Here is a 17734-nt window from a genome sequence, read left to right on the forward strand (position 1 = left end):
CCCAGCTTGGCTGACACTTAGCCTACTTCTGCAGATGACACCAAAATCAGTTCTGCCACTAACTAGAAACAAGGCCGTTTCCATTGTGAAAGAGTAATAGCCTCATGAAAAGTTGCATTTGCATACTTGGTGATAATAATTAACAATTAGAATTTAAAAAAATTTTTAAGCCTATGTGTAATGTATGCGATGTATGGGGAGAGAGAATTTTTCAAAAGTATAATGTATTTGACATCTCAGTTGCCTTTTGACTAAGGCAGAATTAGCATCCTGAAAATTGATCAAAGAAGGAGAAAAAATTTTGCTTTATCTTTTCATTTGCAGTACACTTCCTTTGTCAGACTGCTGTCTTAACTAATAAGGAAAACCATCCACAGCAGTGTAGCTCATCTTTATGTGGAATTTCAGAAAAGCTACTGTCCCCAACTATTTTCTGAACTTTTCAAAGGACTTTTTGCTGTCTAGCTTCATCTTGTTTAAAGATGTTAGAGCTGTGTTGAGATTAATATCAACAATCAGAAAGTAATATCATGGTCTGGTTGTCATTGTCCTGTGTAGACATGCTAGAACTAGATTGCCTGTGTTAAAAATTAATGGATTAGGGAAGAGAAGCATTCGGACTCTCAATGATGGGGGCTTCAGCTACCCCGGCATCTGCCAGATGTCTCATTTTCTAAACTCAGAACCTCTGATAAATTCATGATTACCTCAATTAGTGCTCTCGGCCCCGGCTGCACATTAGAATAATCCCAGACTTTTTTTTTTTTTAAATGGATAGGCAGGCTCCACCCATTCTAATTGAAGCAGAATCTCTCAGGGTAGGGCCCCAGACATTGGTTTCTTTGTTTTTAAGTGCCCCCGCCCCCTAGTGATTCCAGTGTGCAGCCAGGTTGAGAATCGCTAACCCACATGATAATTTCATCTTTCAGAAGGGAGAGGAAGTGATGAAGAGGATTAACACCCTGCTTCTAATTCTGGCCAACTCAGAGGCTCTGCATGGAAAGTCAGAAGTGACAGGAATCCTGGAAGAGGGCCACCTGGCCGTCAGAAAATTCCAGAGGGATGTGGTCACTGCCAGACATACAGTCGGTTAGTTTGAGTTTTAAAATATCTCAGGAAATTACAAAAGCTTGACTTTGACACCCTGGTCTGAGATTCCAAAAAGAAGCAGGGGAGAGTCCTCAGAATGAACTTCTGATGCTACAGCTGTAAATGGTCCAAAGCGAGGGCAGGTGGGGGTGGGGAGGAGAAGAAGAAAAGGGAAGGAGGTAGCCAAGAAGATTTACTCTCTTTGTGCAGGAAGCTGTTTGTTGAGATCAGGTATATTTTTAAATGGTGTATGTAAAGTGTGAAAGATGATCTGGAAAAACAAGCATGGATACAAAAAAACTGCCAAGCACATGCGAGAAAAGAGTCAGAAAGACTAAATCCAGAAGGAGCCTAACATTCCCAATGATGAAGAGGGCTGTTTGAAACAAAAGCAAGTGTAGAATCCATGCACGGCTGGGATGGCGTTTCATCCATGTTATGTCAGCAGTAAAGATACAGGGTGACCACCCCCTCAGACTCTGTGTTACCCTTTAGGCTAGAAAGGATGGGCCAGAGTTTGGGAAGAGGGATTGAAGGATAAGATCACTTGGGAGCAATGCTCGCTGTCCTAAATAAGTTCAAACATTGGTCTGCAAATAACAAATATTAATAGGAGTTTCAGATGAAATTGCTTTAATCATTAAAAATATGAAGATTGTAAGATGTGCCTGAGGACTGTTCCACATTTTTTTTAAGAGGAAAGTAGAAAACGTCTTTGAACTACAGACTCAACGACCTGCTGATTCTTCAGTTCAAAAATTCTAGAATTTACTTTAAAATGCAGTTTGAATGCAAGACTGCCATGTTAAATTATACCTATGACATAGTTAACAGAGAGCAGAGACAAGGAAGCATAACCTTTGAAATAATCTAATTCAAATTCAGAAAGTCATAACCCTTGAGAATTCGATAAAAGCTTAATACACTCTTGGAATAGTTAAATAATGCAGTGTAACTGACCACTCCAGAACTTTGTGGCTTAAAGCAGCTACTATTAATTTGCTCACAATTCTGCTGTTTTCCTGGGCCCAGCTGGCTGGTTTCATCTGGGATCCCTCAGGCAGCTTCAGTCATCCTTAGCTTAACTGAGACTGGATGGTCCAGGACAGCCTCAGCCACATGCCCAACGGTTGTTGCTGGCTGCCCGCTGAGCCGCAGCTCTCCAGCAGGGGTGCCAGGGCTTGTTTACATGGTGGGCAGCCTTCCAGGAGAACGAGGGCATCAGCAGCAAGGTCAAGGTTTAGAAGTCACATAACATCACTTCTGCCTCATCCTGTTGGTCAGGGCAAGTTGCAAGACCACCCCATACCCAGGGACAGGGGGTCGCATAATACCTTTAGATGAGAGTTGTTGCTGCTTGTGTGTCTAATCTACCACACCTCTCCTCAGAGAAAGGCCTCTACACGAATACACATGAAATAGTTTAATTTCAGGGGATTCATGGACACTTTCAACCCAAGTTAAGAGTCTTTATTCTAACCATTGGCATATTTAAGCAAGGAAATTGAGGTCCAAAGACACTAAGGACTGTTTGTTAAGTATACAAGCATAGGAGAGTGGGCTGTCACATAGGTGTTACAGCTCCCAATCCTGTGCTGTTTTCCTCATGCCCAGTTGATAATCACCTCATTATTATCGGAAGTGGATTTTAGCAATTTCCAAAGTCAACTTTTTTTTTTTTACATCTTTATTGGAGTATAATTGCTTCACAATGGTGTGTTAGTTTCTGCTTTATAACAAAGTGAATCAGTTATACATATGTTCCCATATCTCTTCCCTCTTGCGTCTCCCTCCCTCCCACCCTCCCTATCCCACTCCTCTAGGTGGCCACAAAGCACCGAGCTGATCTCCCTGTGCTATGTGGCTGCTTCCCACTAGCTATCTATTTTACGTTTGGTAGTGTATATATGTCCATGCCTCTCTCTCACTTTGTCACAGCTTACCCTTCCCCCTCCCCTTGTCCTCAAGTCCATTCTCTACGTCTGCGTCTTTATTCCTGTCCTGCCCCTAGGTTCATCAGAGCCATTTTATTTTAGATTCCATATATATGTGTTAGCATACGGTATTTGTCTTTCTCTTTCTGACTTACTTCACTCTGTATGACAGACTCTAGGTCCATCCACCTCATTACAAATAGCTCAATTTCGTTTCTTTTTATGGCTGAGTAATATTCCATCGTATATATGTGCCACATCTTCTTTATCCATTCATCCGATGATGGACACTTAGGTTGTTTCCATCTCCTGGTTATTGTAAATAGAGCTGCAGTGAACATTCTGGTACTTGACTCTTTTTGAATTATGCTTTTCTCACGGTATATACCCAGTAGTGGGATTGCTGGGTCATATGGTAGTTCTATTTGTAGTTTTCTTAAGGAACCTCCATACTGTTCTCCATAGTGGCTGTACCAGTTCACATTCCCACCAGCTGTGCAAGAGTGTTCCCTCTTCTCCACACCCTCTCCAGCATTTATTGTTTCTAGATTTTTTGATGATGACCATTCTGACTGGTGTGAGATGATATCTCATTGTAGTTTTGATTTGCATTTCTCTAATGATTAATGATGTTGAGCATTCTTCCATGTGTTTGTTGGCAGTCTGTATATCTTCTTTGGAGAAATGTCCATTTAGGTCTTCTGCCCATTTTTGAATTGCGTTGTTTGTTTTTTTGTTATTGAGCTGCATGAGCTGCTTGTAAATTTTGGATATTAATCCTTTGTCAGTTGCTTCATTTGCAAATATTTTCTCCCATTCTGAGGGTTGTATTTTGGTCTTCTTTATGGTTCCTTTGCTGTGCAAAAGGTTTTAAGTTTCATTAGGTGCCATTTGTTTATTTTTGTTTTTATTTCCATTTCTCTAGGACATGGGTCAAAAAGGATCTTGCTGTGATTTATGTCATAGACTGTTCTGCCTGTGTTTTCTTCTAAGAGTTTGATGGTTTCTGGCCTTATATTTAGGTCTTTAACCCATTTTGAGCTTATTTTTGTTTATGGTGTTAGGGAATGATCTAATCTCATACTTTTACATGTCCCTGTCCAGTTTTCCCAGCACCACTTATTGAAGAGGCTGTCCTTTCTCCACTGTACATTCCTGCCTCCTTTATCAAACGTACGGTGACCATATGTGAATGGGTTTATCTCTGGGCTTTCTATCCTGTTCCATTTATCTATATTTCTGTTTTTGTGCTAGTACCATACTGTGTTGATTACTGTAGCTTTGTAGTATAGTCTGAAGTCAGGGAGCCTGATTCCTCCAGCTCCGTTTTTCGTTCTCAAGATTGCTTTGGCTATTCGGGGTCTTTTGTGTTTCTATACAAATTGTGAAATTTTTTGTTCTAGTTCTGTGAAAAATGCCAGTGGTAGTTTGATAGGGATTGCATTGAATCTGTAGATTGCTTTGGGTAGTAGAGCCATTTTCACAATGTTGATTCTTCTAATCCAAGAACATGGTATATCTCTCCATCTATTTGTATCATCTTTAATTTCTTTCATCAGTGTCTTATAATTTTCTGCATACAGGTCTTTTGTCTCCTTAGGTAGGTTTATTCCTAGATATTTTATTCTTTTTGCTGCAGTGGTAAATGGGAGTGTTTTCTTGATTTCACTTTCAGATTTTTCATCATTAGTGTATAGGAATGCCAGAGATTTCTGTGCGTTAATTTTGTATCCAGCTACTTTACCAAATTCACTGATTAGCCCTAGTAGTTTTCTGGTAGCATCTTTAGGATTCTCTATGTATAGTATCATGTTATTTGCAAACAGTGACAGCTTTACTTCTTCTTTTCCAATTTGGGTTCTTTTTTTTTTTTTTTTTTTTTTTTTTTTGCGGTACGTGGGCCTCTCACTGTTGTGGCCTCTCCCATTGTGGAGCACAGGCTCCGGACGCGCAGGCTCAACAGCCACGGCTCAGGGCCCAGCCTCTCCACGGCATGTGGGATCTTCCCGGACCGGGGCATGAACCCATGTCCCCTCCATCGGCAGGTGGACTCTCAACCACTGCACCACCAGGAAAGCCCCTGGATTCCTTTTATTGCCTTTTCTTCTCTGATTGCTGTTGCTAAAACTTCCAAAACTATGTTGAATAAGAGTGGTGAGAGCGGGCAACCTTGTCTTGTTCCTGATCTTAGTGGAAATGATTTCAGTTTTTCACCATTGAGGACGATGTTGGCTGTGGGTTTGTCATATATGGCCTTTATTATGTTGAGGTAAGTTCCCTCTGTGCCTACTCTGGAGGGTTTTTATCATAAATGGGTGTTGAATTTTGTCAAAAGCTTTTTCTGCATCTATTGAGATGATCATATGGTTTTTCTCCTTCAATTTGTTAATATGATGTATCACATTGATTGATTTGCATATATTGAAGAATCCTTGCATTCCTGGAATAAACCCCACTTGATCATGGTGTATGATCCTTTTAATGTGCTGTTGGATTCTGTTTGCTAGTATTTTGTTCAGGATTTTTGCATCTATGTTCATCAGTGATATTGGGCTGTAGTTTTCTTTCTTTGTGACATCCTTGTCTGGTTTTGGTATCCGGATGATGGTGGCCTTGTAGAATGAGTTTGGGAGTGTTCCTCCCTCTGCTATATTTTGGAAGAGTTTGAGAAGGATAGGTGTTAGCTCTTCTCTAAATGTTTGATAGAATTCGCCTGTGAAGCCATCTAGTCCTGGGCTTTTGTTTGTTGGAAGATTTTTAATCACAGTTTCTGTAAGGTCAGACCTTAACAAGCGGCATTGCGAAACAGAGGAAAGCTTCAAGTGAGCTTTATTAGGGGGCGCTCCTGGGCGAGGTTCACTGGTCCAAGAGAAAGGGGCCAGAGAAGTCGCACCCGGGCGAGGGTTGGGCAAGATTTTATAGGGGAAGAAGGGAAAGGGGTGTGGTGAATCTGGGAGGGCGCAGGGTATTCCTTATTTGGTGGTCTCTTCGGGTATCGTGGCACTATCTGGTGCCGGTTACATCAGTCTTGGGACAGCTAGTCCCGCCCCTCGAAAGGCAGGAAGACTGGGCCGGGTGGAAAGTCCCCAGGTCAGTTCCTGGAACTGGGTGGTCCAGAATGTCTCCAGGTCAGTTTCTGGAACTGGGTGGTCCGGAGAGTTTCGGTCTGATGCAACCTGTGAATCTGATCGCGTTCCCCTGCCTCGGGCCAGTTGGCCTTACATCCCGACATCTTTGGTGTAATGGGGCGGTGTTGTGATCTCTGGCTACTTCATGCTGAATGGGGGTGTCGAAAGGGGAGTCGGGCGACCAGAGGTCCGAGGCTTAGGGGAGACCAGTGGGGGGTTCTGTAGGAAGCAAGGTGTAAGGACCGAGGAGCATTTGGTTTGTGGCCACCCGAGGGACTTCCTCCATGCGCCTGTGAAGGAACCTAAGAAAACGGGGCAAACATGAGCAAGATACAGATGAGAATTAAGGGGCCTAAGATTGGTGTTAGCCAGGTATACAGGGTGGATCGCCACCAATCGGGAATTGGGGAGGCGGACTGTTGGTGTTTGCATTGGAGTTCTTCTCTTAAGCGATGGAGGGCATTTACAGCAGCATTCCTCCTGTAGGAAGAGGCAGGTACCTCCTTTGTCAGCCATCAGGAGATCCAGGGCTCGTCGATTCTGGAGAGCGACTCGGGCTATGGAGGTGATTTGGCGCTGGAGAGAGGAGATGGAGGCGGCGGAGGCTTCAATGGCTAGCTGGAGTTTATGTTCTAAGTCGCGGGATGTTGAAACACTATGTGTTAGAGCTCCCCTACCGCCGAGGCCTGCAGCGACCAGGGAGGAGGTGAGAGAGATGCCTGCGACCAGAGGAAGAAAGATAGCTCTTTTCCGTGGGGTAAAGGGCGGCGTGATTAGCGAGGAAAATTCGGCTTGGCTATACAGTGTGAGTTGTGGGACGAGAGTAACGGGGATACATGGGAAGGGGGAGGAAGAATTGATTCTCTTTTGTGAGGGAACCATTGCACCACAAAACCATGCCTGGTGGTGCTTCAATTGATGTGTTTACCGTGAGGGATGAGTTGCAAAGAAACCCAGTATCAGCTAGATTTGGGCGGCTGCCGTAACAGATGGTGAGATTTTTTGAATCAAGGAATATGGGGACTTTTAACGGGAAAAAAGGTGGGTTTTGGGAGGTGTAGGAAGTAGAATTGAAGGGCTGGTCGAGTGGGACAGCAGCCAAGGGTGGCCGGCCAAGCGAGGCACATAGAAAGCAGTCGGAGATGTTACCTATTCCTGTGTGGTTGAGTATCTGTAGTGTTTGTTTGGTCAGTTCGGTTGCTGCTGCTAGGGCCCGAAGGCATGGTTGCCATCCCCGAATGGTTGGGTCTAGCTGTTTGGAGAGGTAAGCCACGGGGCGGTAGGAAGGCCCTACAGGCTGGGCAAGGAGTCCAGTGGCTATTCCGGCCCGTTCATCCACAAAAAGGTGAAAAGGTCGGTTTGGGTTGGGCAGAGAAAGGGGAGGAGAAGATACCAGAGCATTACGGAGGGTGAGAAAGGCCTGTCGAACGGCGGAAGGAGAGGTGAGGGGTCCTTGACGGGTTTCTTTAGCGGCTAGATATAAGGGTTTAGCGAGGAGAGCAAAGTTAGGGATCCAGTGTCGGAAAAATCCTATAAGGCCCAAAAAGGAGAGAATTTGTTCCGCTGTTTCCGGAGGCTGGAGTTCACGGATAATCCGGGTGCGATCGGCTGTTAGACCTTTTGTGGTAGGGGTAAGATGGAGCCCCAGGTAGGTTACAGAAGATACAGATAACTGAGCCTTGGCTGGGGAGACCCGATAACCGCGAGAGCCAAGGTAATTGAGATCTGCAGTATGTTGTCTTGAGAGGCTGAGAGATGGGCTACAAAGGAGGAGGTCATCTACATATTGAAGGAGTGTGTTGGGGGTAAGGGAGCAGGAAGTGAGGTCCCGTGCCAGCGCCTGACCGAAGAGGTGAGGACTGTCGCAGAAGTCCTGGGGAAGAACTGTCCAGGTGAGCTGACTGGAAGTATGAGTATGCGGATCCGTCCAGGTAAAGGCGAAGAGGAAATAGGAGTCGGGATGTAGGGGGATCGTGAAAAAGGCATCTTTGAGATCCAGAACCGTAAACTGGGTTGTGGATGGGGAGATATGGGAGAGCAAGGTGTATGGGTTTGGCACTACTGGGTGGAGAGGAATTATGGCCTCATTGATTAGTTGGAGGTCCTGGACCAGGCGATAATCCCCAGAGGCCTTGCGGACAGGCAGGATGGGGGTGTTGCAGGGAGAGTCAGTGGGAATAAGGAGTCCCTGGTTTAGGAGTCTGGTGATAATAGGTTGTAGGCCCCTAAGGTGAGTCTCAGAGATGGGAAATTGGGGCCTTGATGGAAATTTGGAGGGGTCCTTTAGGCGGATGAGGACGGGGGAATGGTGTGTTGCTATTATGGGCTTAGAAGTATCCCAGACTTGGGGATTGATGGGGTTGGTGTGATTGGAAGAGGGGGATAGGAGGGGGAGGGTTCTAGAGACAGGCCGAGAAGAGGAAGCAGGAGTTGGGAGGAGGGGACCTTAGGGTCAAGTCTAACCAGCTGGAGGGAGGCCCCTAAGTGGAAAAGGACACCTCGGCCTAGCAAGGGAACTGGGCAGGATGGTATGGCTAAGAAGGAATGAGTAAAAGGGAGGCCTTCGATATGACTTGGGAGTGGACCGGTCTGGAGTGGGAAGGATGGTTTGCCATCAGTACCCATGACCGAGATCTGGGAAGGAGTAACTGGCCCGGAATAAGTAGGCAGGACCGAATGGGCAGCCCCCGTGTCCACCAGAAATGAGACGGACTTACCCGCTACCTGTAGCGTTACCCTGGGCTCGGCGAGAGTGATGGGCGTCTTCGAGTCCGGGCGCCGTCAGTCGTCAGCCAATCCCAGCAGCTCGAGTGGTAATGCCGTGGGGTCGGCCTGCCCCCCGTGTGGAGACGCCGAGGGAGGGCCAGTCGTAGGGCAGTCGCTCTTCCAGTGGCCCGTTAGCCCGCAGCTGGGACAGGGCTTAGTAGGAGGTCGGGGATCGGGACATTGGCGAGCCCAGTGGCCTTTTCCGCATTTGAAGCAGGCCCCCGGTGGGGTTGCCTTTTGCGGACCCCGTGGATGCTGTGATCCATGGGAGATGGCCGGCCTTAGGGCAGCTACAAGAGCTTGGGTTTGGAGGGCCACCTTCTGGTGCATCCGAGCCTGTCGGCTGGATTCTGCCAAATCCTCACGGCCATTGTAGACTTTAAAGGCCATCTTTACCAGATCTCGAATAGGGGTTTGAGGGCCGTCTTCTGCCCGTTTTAATTTCTTTCGGATGTCCGGGGCTGATTGGGTGATAAAATGGGTGGCTAGGACCGCTGCCCCTGCCGGGGTGTTGGGATCCAGCTGGGTGTAGAGAGTTAAGGCCTCTGGAAGGCGATTGAGAAAGATAGCTGGATTTTCGTTAGGTTCTTGGGTTATCTCTTTTAGTTTTTCAAAATTGACTACCTTATGAGCTGCAGCCTGTATGCCAGCCAGGAGGCACTGGATCATGAGGTCGTGTTTATGACGGCCATCTTGGCCATCCTGATAAGTCCAGCCTGGATCGGTGCCAGGTACGGCAGTCGCTCCGACAGGCATGGAGTTGTCGGTAAGGTGAACCTGATCTGCGTGGTTTCGGGCAGCAGTTTGAATTCTTTCCCTCTCGTCGGGTCAGAGTAGAAGATAGGATCACAAAGATATCGTGCCAGGTTAGATCGTAAGCTTGAGAGAGGTAGCGAAATTCTTTGATGTAGCGGGAAGAGTTGGCAGAAGAGGAGCCTAATCGCTTTTCTGTTTGAGAGAGATCTTGGAGGGAAAAGGGAACATGAACTCTAACTAATCCTTCCGCTCCTGCTACCTCCCTCAGAGGGCAGAGGATATTTGGATCTTGGGAGTCGTGAGGGCGTGTATGTGCACTAATTGGCGAGGCAAGGGGCGTGGGAGGAGAAAGCATTGAGGGAGGCGGGGGAGCGGTTGGATGGGCTGGAGCGGGTTCGGGAGGAGGAGGAACCGCTTCAGGGTAGGGTGGAGGCTGGAGAGGACCTCTGGAGGGGGGAGAGGCGAGAGATTCCGGTGTGTTGGCTAGTGGAGAGGGGTCATCGTCAAAGGCAATTAGGGGCTTGGATGTAGGAGATGTCTGTCTGGCAAGAAGGATCTGGGCAGTGGAACAATCGATGCGGAGGGAGGGGCGGGAGCGTAAATACCAGAAGGCCTGAACATAGCAGACCTCGGACCATTTGCCCGTCCTGCGGCAGTAATTATCTACATCACGGAGGATGTTAAAATCGAAAGTCCCTTCAGGAGGCCATTTTGGATTGATTGTCTAGAGGATATTGTGGCCAGGCCACAGTGGAATAGAAAATAAGCCTTTGGCATGGAGATCTTGGGAGAAACCGAGGGCTGTAAAATTGGCTAAGAGACACCCCAGGGGTGTCTTAGAATCTGGTTTCGATTGAGAGGTTCCCATGACCCCCAGTCTGTCCCTGAGTGAATGGAGAGGGAGAGAGGCGTCCCTGGTCTCAGTCTCCAATTCACGGCAGGTCGGAGGGCGGTCAGGCGATTGGGACGTCTCCACAATCACCCGAGGCCTGGCGGGTCAGAGAGCGGTCAGGCAATTGGGACGTCTCCACAGTTGCCCGAAGCCTGGAGAGAGGACGGAGGAGTCCCTGACGCGGCCGCGACTAGGGACACGGAGTCCGGTGGGTAGGGACTCTGGGGTTCGGAGGGAACAAGGGAGGGGGACTTACCCCGTTTTCTGCCGGATCGGGTGGATGAGTGGAGGTTCCCTGGTTGTCTCCTGGGGGAGGGGAGGAGCGGCCCGCGCGGTAACCCGCGGGGCTTGGTACCCCTCCCGGGTTTCGGCACCAAATGTAAGGCCGGATCTTAACAAACGGCATCGCGAAACAGAGGAAAGCTTCAAGTGAGCTTTATTTAGGGGCCGCTCCTGGGCGAGGTTCACTGGTCCGAGAGAAAGGGGCCAGAGAAGTCGCCCCCGGGCGATGGTTGGGCAAGATTTTATAGGGGAAGAAGGGAAAGGGGTGTGGTGAACCTGGGAGGGCGCAGGGTATTCCTTATTTGGTGGTCTCTTCAGGTATCGTGGCACTATCTGGTGCCGGTTACATCAGTCTTGGGACCGCTAGTCCCGTCCCTCGAAAGGCAGGAAGGCTGGGCCGGGTGGGAAGTCCCCAGGTCAGTTCCTGGAACTGGGTGGTCCGGAATGTCTCCAGGTCAGTTTCTGGAACTGGGTGGTCCGGAGAGTTTCGGTCTGATGCAACCTGTGAATCTGATCGCGTTCCCCTGCCTCGGGCCAGTTGGCCTTACAGTTTCCATTTCAGTGCTTGTGATTGGTCTATTCATATTTTCTGTTTCTTCCTGATTCAGTCTTGGAAGTTTGTGCATTTCTAAGAATTTGTCCATTTCTTCCAGGTTGTCCATTTTATTGGCATAGAGTTGCTTGTAGTAATCTCTCATGATCTTTTGTATTTCTGCAGTGTCAGTTGTTACTTCTCCTTTTTCATTTCTAATTCTATTGATTTGAGTCTTCTCGCTTTTTTTCTTGATGAGTCTGGCTAATGGTTTATCAATTTTGTTTATCTTCTCATAGAACCCGCTTTTAGTTTTATTGATCTTTGCTATCGTTTCCTTCATTTCTTTTTCATTTATTTCTGATCTGATCTTTATGATTTCTTTCCTTCTGCTAACTTTGGGGGTTTTTTTGTTCTTCTTTCTCTAATTGCTTTAGGTGCAAGTTTAGGTTGTTTATTTAAGATGATTCCTGTTTTTTAAGGTAGGATTGTATTGCTATAAACTCCCCTCTTAGAACTGCTTTTGCTGCATCCCGTAGGTTTTGGGTCGTCGTGTCTCCATTGTCATTTGTTTTTAGGTATTTTTTGATTTCCTCTTTGATTTCTTCAGTGGTCACTTAGTTATTAAGTAGTGTATTGTTTAGCCTCCATGTGTTTGTATTTTTCACAGATCTTTCCCTGTAATTGATATCTAGTCTCATAGCATTGTGGTTGGAAAAGATACTTGATACAATTTCAGTTTTCTTAAATTTACCAAGGCTTGATTTGTGACCCAAGATATGATCTATCCTGGAGAATGTTCCATGAGCACTTGAGAAAAATGTGTATTCTGTTGTTTTTGGATGGAATGTCCTATAAATATCAATTAAGTCCATCTTGTTTAATGTATCATTTAAAGCTTGTGTTTCCTTATTTATTTTCATTTTGGATGATCTGTCCATTGGTGAAAGTGGGGTGTTAAAGTCCCCTACTATGAATGTGTTACTGTCGATTTCCCCTTTTATGGCTGCTAGTATTTGCCTTATGTATTGAGGTGCTCCTATGTTGGGTGCATAAATATTTACAATTGTTATATCTTCTTCTTGGATTGATCCCTTGATCATTATGTAGTGTCCTTCTTTGTCTCTTCTAATAGTCTTTATTTTAAAGTCTATTTTGTCTGATATGAGAATTGCTACTCCAGCTTTCTTTTGGTTTCCATTTGCATGGAATATCTTTTTCCATCCCCTCACTTTCAGTCTGTATGTGTCCCTAGGTCTGAAGTGGGTCTCTTGTAGATAGCATATATATGGGTCTTGTTTTTATATCCATTCAGCCAGTCTGTGTCTTTTGGTGGGAGCATTTAATCCTTTTACATTTAAGGTGATTATCGATATGTATGTTCCTATTCCCATTTTCTTAATTGTTTTGGGTTTGTTATTATAGGTCTTTTCCTTCTCTTGTGTTTCTTGCCTAGAGAAGATCCTTCAGCATTTGTTGTAAAGCTGGTTTGGTGGTGCTGAACTCTCTCAGCTTTTGCTTGTCTGTAAAGGTTTTTAATTTCTCCATCAAATCTGAATGAGATCCTTGCTGGGTAGAGTAATCTTGGTTGCAGGTTTTTCTCCTTCATCACTTTAAATGTGTACTGCCACTCCATTCTGGCTTGCAGAGTTTCTGCTGAAAGATCAGCTGTTAACCTTATGGGGATTCCCTTGTATGTTATTTGTTGTTTTTCCCTTGCTGCTTTTAATATGTTTTCCTTGTATTTAATTTTTGACAGTTTGATTAACATGTGTCTTGGCGTGTTTCTCCTTGGATTTATCCTGTATGGAACTCTCTGTGCTTCCTGGACTTGACTAACTATTTCCTTTCCCATATTAGGGAAGTTTTCAACTATAATCTCTTCAAATATTTTCTCAGTCCGTTTCTTTTTCTCTTCTTCTTCTGGAACCCCTATAATTCGAATGTTGGTGCGTTTAATGTTGTCCCAGAGGTCTCTGAGACTGTCCTCACAGTTATTTTCATTCTTTTTTCTTTATTCTGCTCTGCAGTAGTTATTTCCACTGTTTTATATTCCAGGTCACTTATCCGTTCTTCTGCCTCAGTTATTCTGCTACTGATCCCTTCTAGAGTATTTTTAATTTCATTTATTGTGTTGTTCATCATTGTTTGTTTCATCTTTAGTTCTTCTAGGTCCTTGTTAAATGTTTCTTGCATTTTCTCTATTCTATTTACAAGATTTTGGATCATCTTTACTATCATTATTCTGAATTCTTTTTCAGGTAGACTGCCTATTTCCTCTTCATTTGTTAGGTCTGGTGAGTTTTTATCTTGCTCCTTCATCTGCTGTGTGTTTTTCTGTCTTCTCATTTTGCTTATCTTACTGTGTTTGGGATCTCCTTTTTGCGGGCTGCAGGTTCATAGTTCCCGTTGTTTTTGGTGTCTGTCCCCAGTGGCTAAAGTTGGTTCAGTGGGTTGTGTAGGCTTCCTGATGGAGGGTACTAGTGCCTGTGTTCTAGTGAATGAGGCTGGATCTTGTCTTTCTGGTGGGCAGGTCCACGTCTGGTGGTGTGTTTCGGTGTGTCTTTGGACTTATTATGATTTTAGGCAGCCTCTCTGCTAATGGGTAGGGTTGTGTTCCCGTCTTGCTAGTTGTTTGGCATAGGGTGTCCAGCACTGTAGCTTGCTGGTCGTTGAGTGAACCTGGGTCTTGGTGTTGAGATGGAGATCTCTGGGAGATTTTCGCTGTTTGATATTGCATGGAGCTGGGAGGTCTCTTGTGGACCAGTGTCCTGAAGTTGGCTCTCCCACCTCAGAGGCACAGCACTGACTCCTGGCTAGAGCACCAAGAGCCTTTCATCCACACGGCTCAGAATAAAAGGGAGAAAAAGTAGAAAGAAAGAAAGAGGGTAAAAGAAAAGAAAATAAGGTAAAATAAAGTTATTAAAATAAAAAAATTATTATTAAGAAAAAAAATTTTTTTTAAGTAAAAAAAAAAAAAAAACGGATGGATAGAACCCTAGGACAAATGGTGAAAGCAAAGCTATACAGACAAAATCTCACACAGAAGCATACACATACATACTCACAAAAAGAGGAGAAGGGGAAAAAATAATAAATCTTGCTCTCAAAGTCCACCTCCTCAATTTGGGATGATTCATTGTCTCTTCAGGTATTCCACAGATGCAGGATACATCAAGTTGATTGTGGAGCTTTAATCCACTGCTTCTGAGGCTGCTGGCAGAGATTTCCCTTTCTCTTCTTTGTTCACACAGCTCCCGGGGCTCAGCTTTGGATTTGGCCCTGCCTCTGCATGTGGGTCTCAGGAAGGCATCTGTTCTTTGCTCAGACAGAATGGGGTTAAAGGAGCCGCTGATTCGGGGGCTCCGGCTCACTCAGGCCGGGGGGAGGGAGGGGCACGGAGGCGGGGCGAGCCTGCGGCGGCAGAGGCTGGCGTGACGTTGCACCAGCCTGAGGCGTGCTGTGCGCTCTCTCGGGGAAGTTGTCCCTGGATCCCGGGACCCTGGCAGTGTCAGGCTGCACAGGCTCCCCGGAAGGGAGGTGTGGATAGTGCCCTGTGCTCACACACAGGCTTCTTGGTGGCAGCAGCAGCAGCCCCAGCGTCCCACGCCCGTCTCTGGGGTCCGCGCTTTCAGCCGCGCCTCGCGCCCGTCTCTGGAGCTCCTTTAAGCAGCGCTCTGAATCCCCTCTCCTCGCACGCCAGGAAACAGAGAGGGAAGAAAAAGTCTCTTGTCTCTTCTGCAGCTCCAGAATTTTTCCCGGACTCCCTCCCAGCCAGCCGTGGTGCACTAACCCCTTCAGGCTGTGTCACGCTGCCAACCCCAGTCTTCTCCCTGCAATCCAACCGAATCCCGAGCCTCAGCTCCCAAAGTCAACTTTTGACAACCAAATCTGGACAACAGTTTGACTCATATGTATACAGTAAAATGTAAGTATTTTATTTGATTTGCATATTCTACACATACATCCAGATAGGAAAGTAGACTGGTCAAAATAAGTAGACTAGTTGCAGCCCCAGCTTTCTGAACTCGCAAGATGCATTTTCCCTTTGTCAATTAGCAAGTCATCAGTGGAGCCATGAAAATATCTAGTTCCCTAAAGTTAGTCTTTTTTAAAAGCATCACTCACTGTGCTTTTTCTTTTAATGAATTATACTCGGTTTTTCAAAGCTTGCATCAAGCTGGTATATTCAACCTAAAATTATGAAAAGAAATCAGCGTCTGCAGTCAGCTATTAGGTAATTATTCATTCTCTTGCTCCTGTCTTTGTCATTTGGGTACTGTTCTAGCTTACAGTGGTCGTGCCTACCTGGGCTAGTAAATTGGCTATCAGTGGGTTCCCAGAGCTATGTGTTGTAGTCCCTTTATACACTCCTTTTATTTTATGGTTACTCCATGCCCATATTCAGACCTGGAGAAACATAGAGTGCTGTGGACATGAATGTCGTATTGTCCTGAGTAATGAAATGAGATCCAGGCAGCACCCCGTGACCAAGAAGGCGGGCATTACCACAGGTGTGTGATGGCTGCCAGACTCTGGCCGTACATGTATTGAGCCACACACCGGAACTGAAACGGGGGGTCCCTTGAGGTGACTTCTTTGTTTCTTTTTTTAAGAAGGTCGAAAGACGTGAATGAAGGCATACTAGTAACCAAGCATGGTGGTATCAAGCCTAATTAGGAATAGAAAATCACTTCTAAAATCTGTGTCTGTGCATTTTCCTTACTTCATTTGTTTTTGTTTCACCCTCATCTGTGATTCATTTGCCTTTCGTCATCTTCCACAATGGCTTCTGCAAGAATATCCGTCTGGAAACCTACAGCGTGGCTCGCACCCACTTCAAACATTGTTTAAAATCTCATTTATTATTTTGTACTGTGGTCTCACTTAAAAGCCAGGTTACTGAGACTGCAGAGCACATACCTTTAATTCCCAGGGTGAGAGGGAGTGGGAGAGGGAGAGGGAGCAAGCCCGAGAGTGTGCCGGGGTGGGCTGAGCTAGTGCTGTGAGACGCCCCACAGCAGACATGCCGGGAAGACAGAATTCAGAAGCCTTACAGGCAGCTGAAGTCTCGAGACACAAGAAAACTGGAAACTGCCCAAACCTGGGCCCCATAGAGGATCAAAATGTGATGAAGACCAGGACTGGTATTTGTTTTTTCCAACCAGAGGTTAGTTACTTAACGACCACATTCCCAGGATTACAAGGATTTGCCTGAATAGCCAAGGGAACACTTATCTGCAGTAGAATTAGTGAAATGAAGAGATGGGATTCTATGTGAGCCGCCTGTTACAGGAGACTGTATTTAGAACTTGAAATTAACATTGGGAATAATCATATTAAATTGATACGAGCAGATGAAAGCTATATTAAGTAGGAATTATGTTTTGCTAATTATCTTAAATTTTCAGATACTAAAATCCAGGTGTTTGGGGGAGCCACTAGGGTTTAGCATCATTCCTTTAAAGAAAAAAACAAGACCATGTGGGGAGCATCGCAGGCCAGGAGCTTAATCATATTCATTCAGCTCACTTCCTTGCTCCGTGCCCAAACAGAAAATAGGCACCTACAGTGGAAAACTTCCGGGCAGGCTGTGCTGCCTCGGACGAGGGCTGGGGGTGCAGCGTTCCATAGGCAGGGGGGTGCTCTGCTGAAGCACGTCCACCCGACACGGTGCAGAAACATTTTGTGAACAGAGGAAAAGCACAGTGATAGCGATTGAACTCAATAATGGTGGAGGTCCTCATACGAGTGGAAAATGAGACAGGATGTTCTGCTCAAGGCCCCTAGTGGCTCCGTAACCTTTAGAGAGCTGGAGGGAGTGAGGATGGCTTTGCATGTAGGGCTGGAGGTTCAGCTGCAATAAATGTAACCTTGTGGTGCAGCTACGGTTCTGTTTCAGACCCTCATTCAGTCACTTCAAGACCTTTCTCGATTTCTGGCATCACACGCAGATTCCGGGGAGGCTTACACAGGACTCATCTGATCCTCCACAGTGTCTGTGTGCTCGGGGGACACTGAGCTGCCCATCAGCCGGAGCTGTCCCTGGTCATAAATTCAATCCTGGGAGGTCCCTTCAGCTTCCTCTGCCTGCCCTCAGCTCCTGTGCCTCTTTCTTCCACTTCCCCACCACTCTTGGGCACTCAGTAATTGTTCTTCTGCTCGTACACTCACTAGGGCCTGGGGATTTTGTGAGGCTAAGACCTGGGGTGGCCAAGACACGGCACAGAGCCATATTTGTCCCTCTTCCAAATTCTTGCCATTCTCACGGCTGTACCAGGAAGTGTGGTCCAAGTTTCCCCTTCTGAGATCTGTGAAGGTTTTGACCATTCCCCCAGAACAGCGAGCAGGGCCT

The 17734-nt window shown here is 46.2% G+C and overlaps 1 long non-coding RNA gene across 1 annotated transcript in view; it reads left to right on the plus strand.

Moving 5' to 3' along the window:
- Positions 1-17734, plus strand: part of LOC307054448 — a 62916-nt gene that overhangs the window by 11533 nt on the left and 33649 nt on the right. Inside the window, exon 3 of the long non-coding RNA XR_013810938.1 lies at positions 15124-15307. This is a non-coding gene — a long non-coding RNA (uncharacterized lncRNA). The remainder of the gene's footprint in view (positions 1-15123; positions 15308-17734) is intronic.

The sequence above is a fragment of the Hyperoodon ampullatus genome, assembly GCF_949752795.1.
Source record: "Hyperoodon ampullatus genome assembly, chromosome: 6".
Classification (NCBI taxonomy): Eukaryota; Metazoa; Chordata; class Mammalia; order Artiodactyla; family Ziphiidae; genus Hyperoodon; species Hyperoodon ampullatus.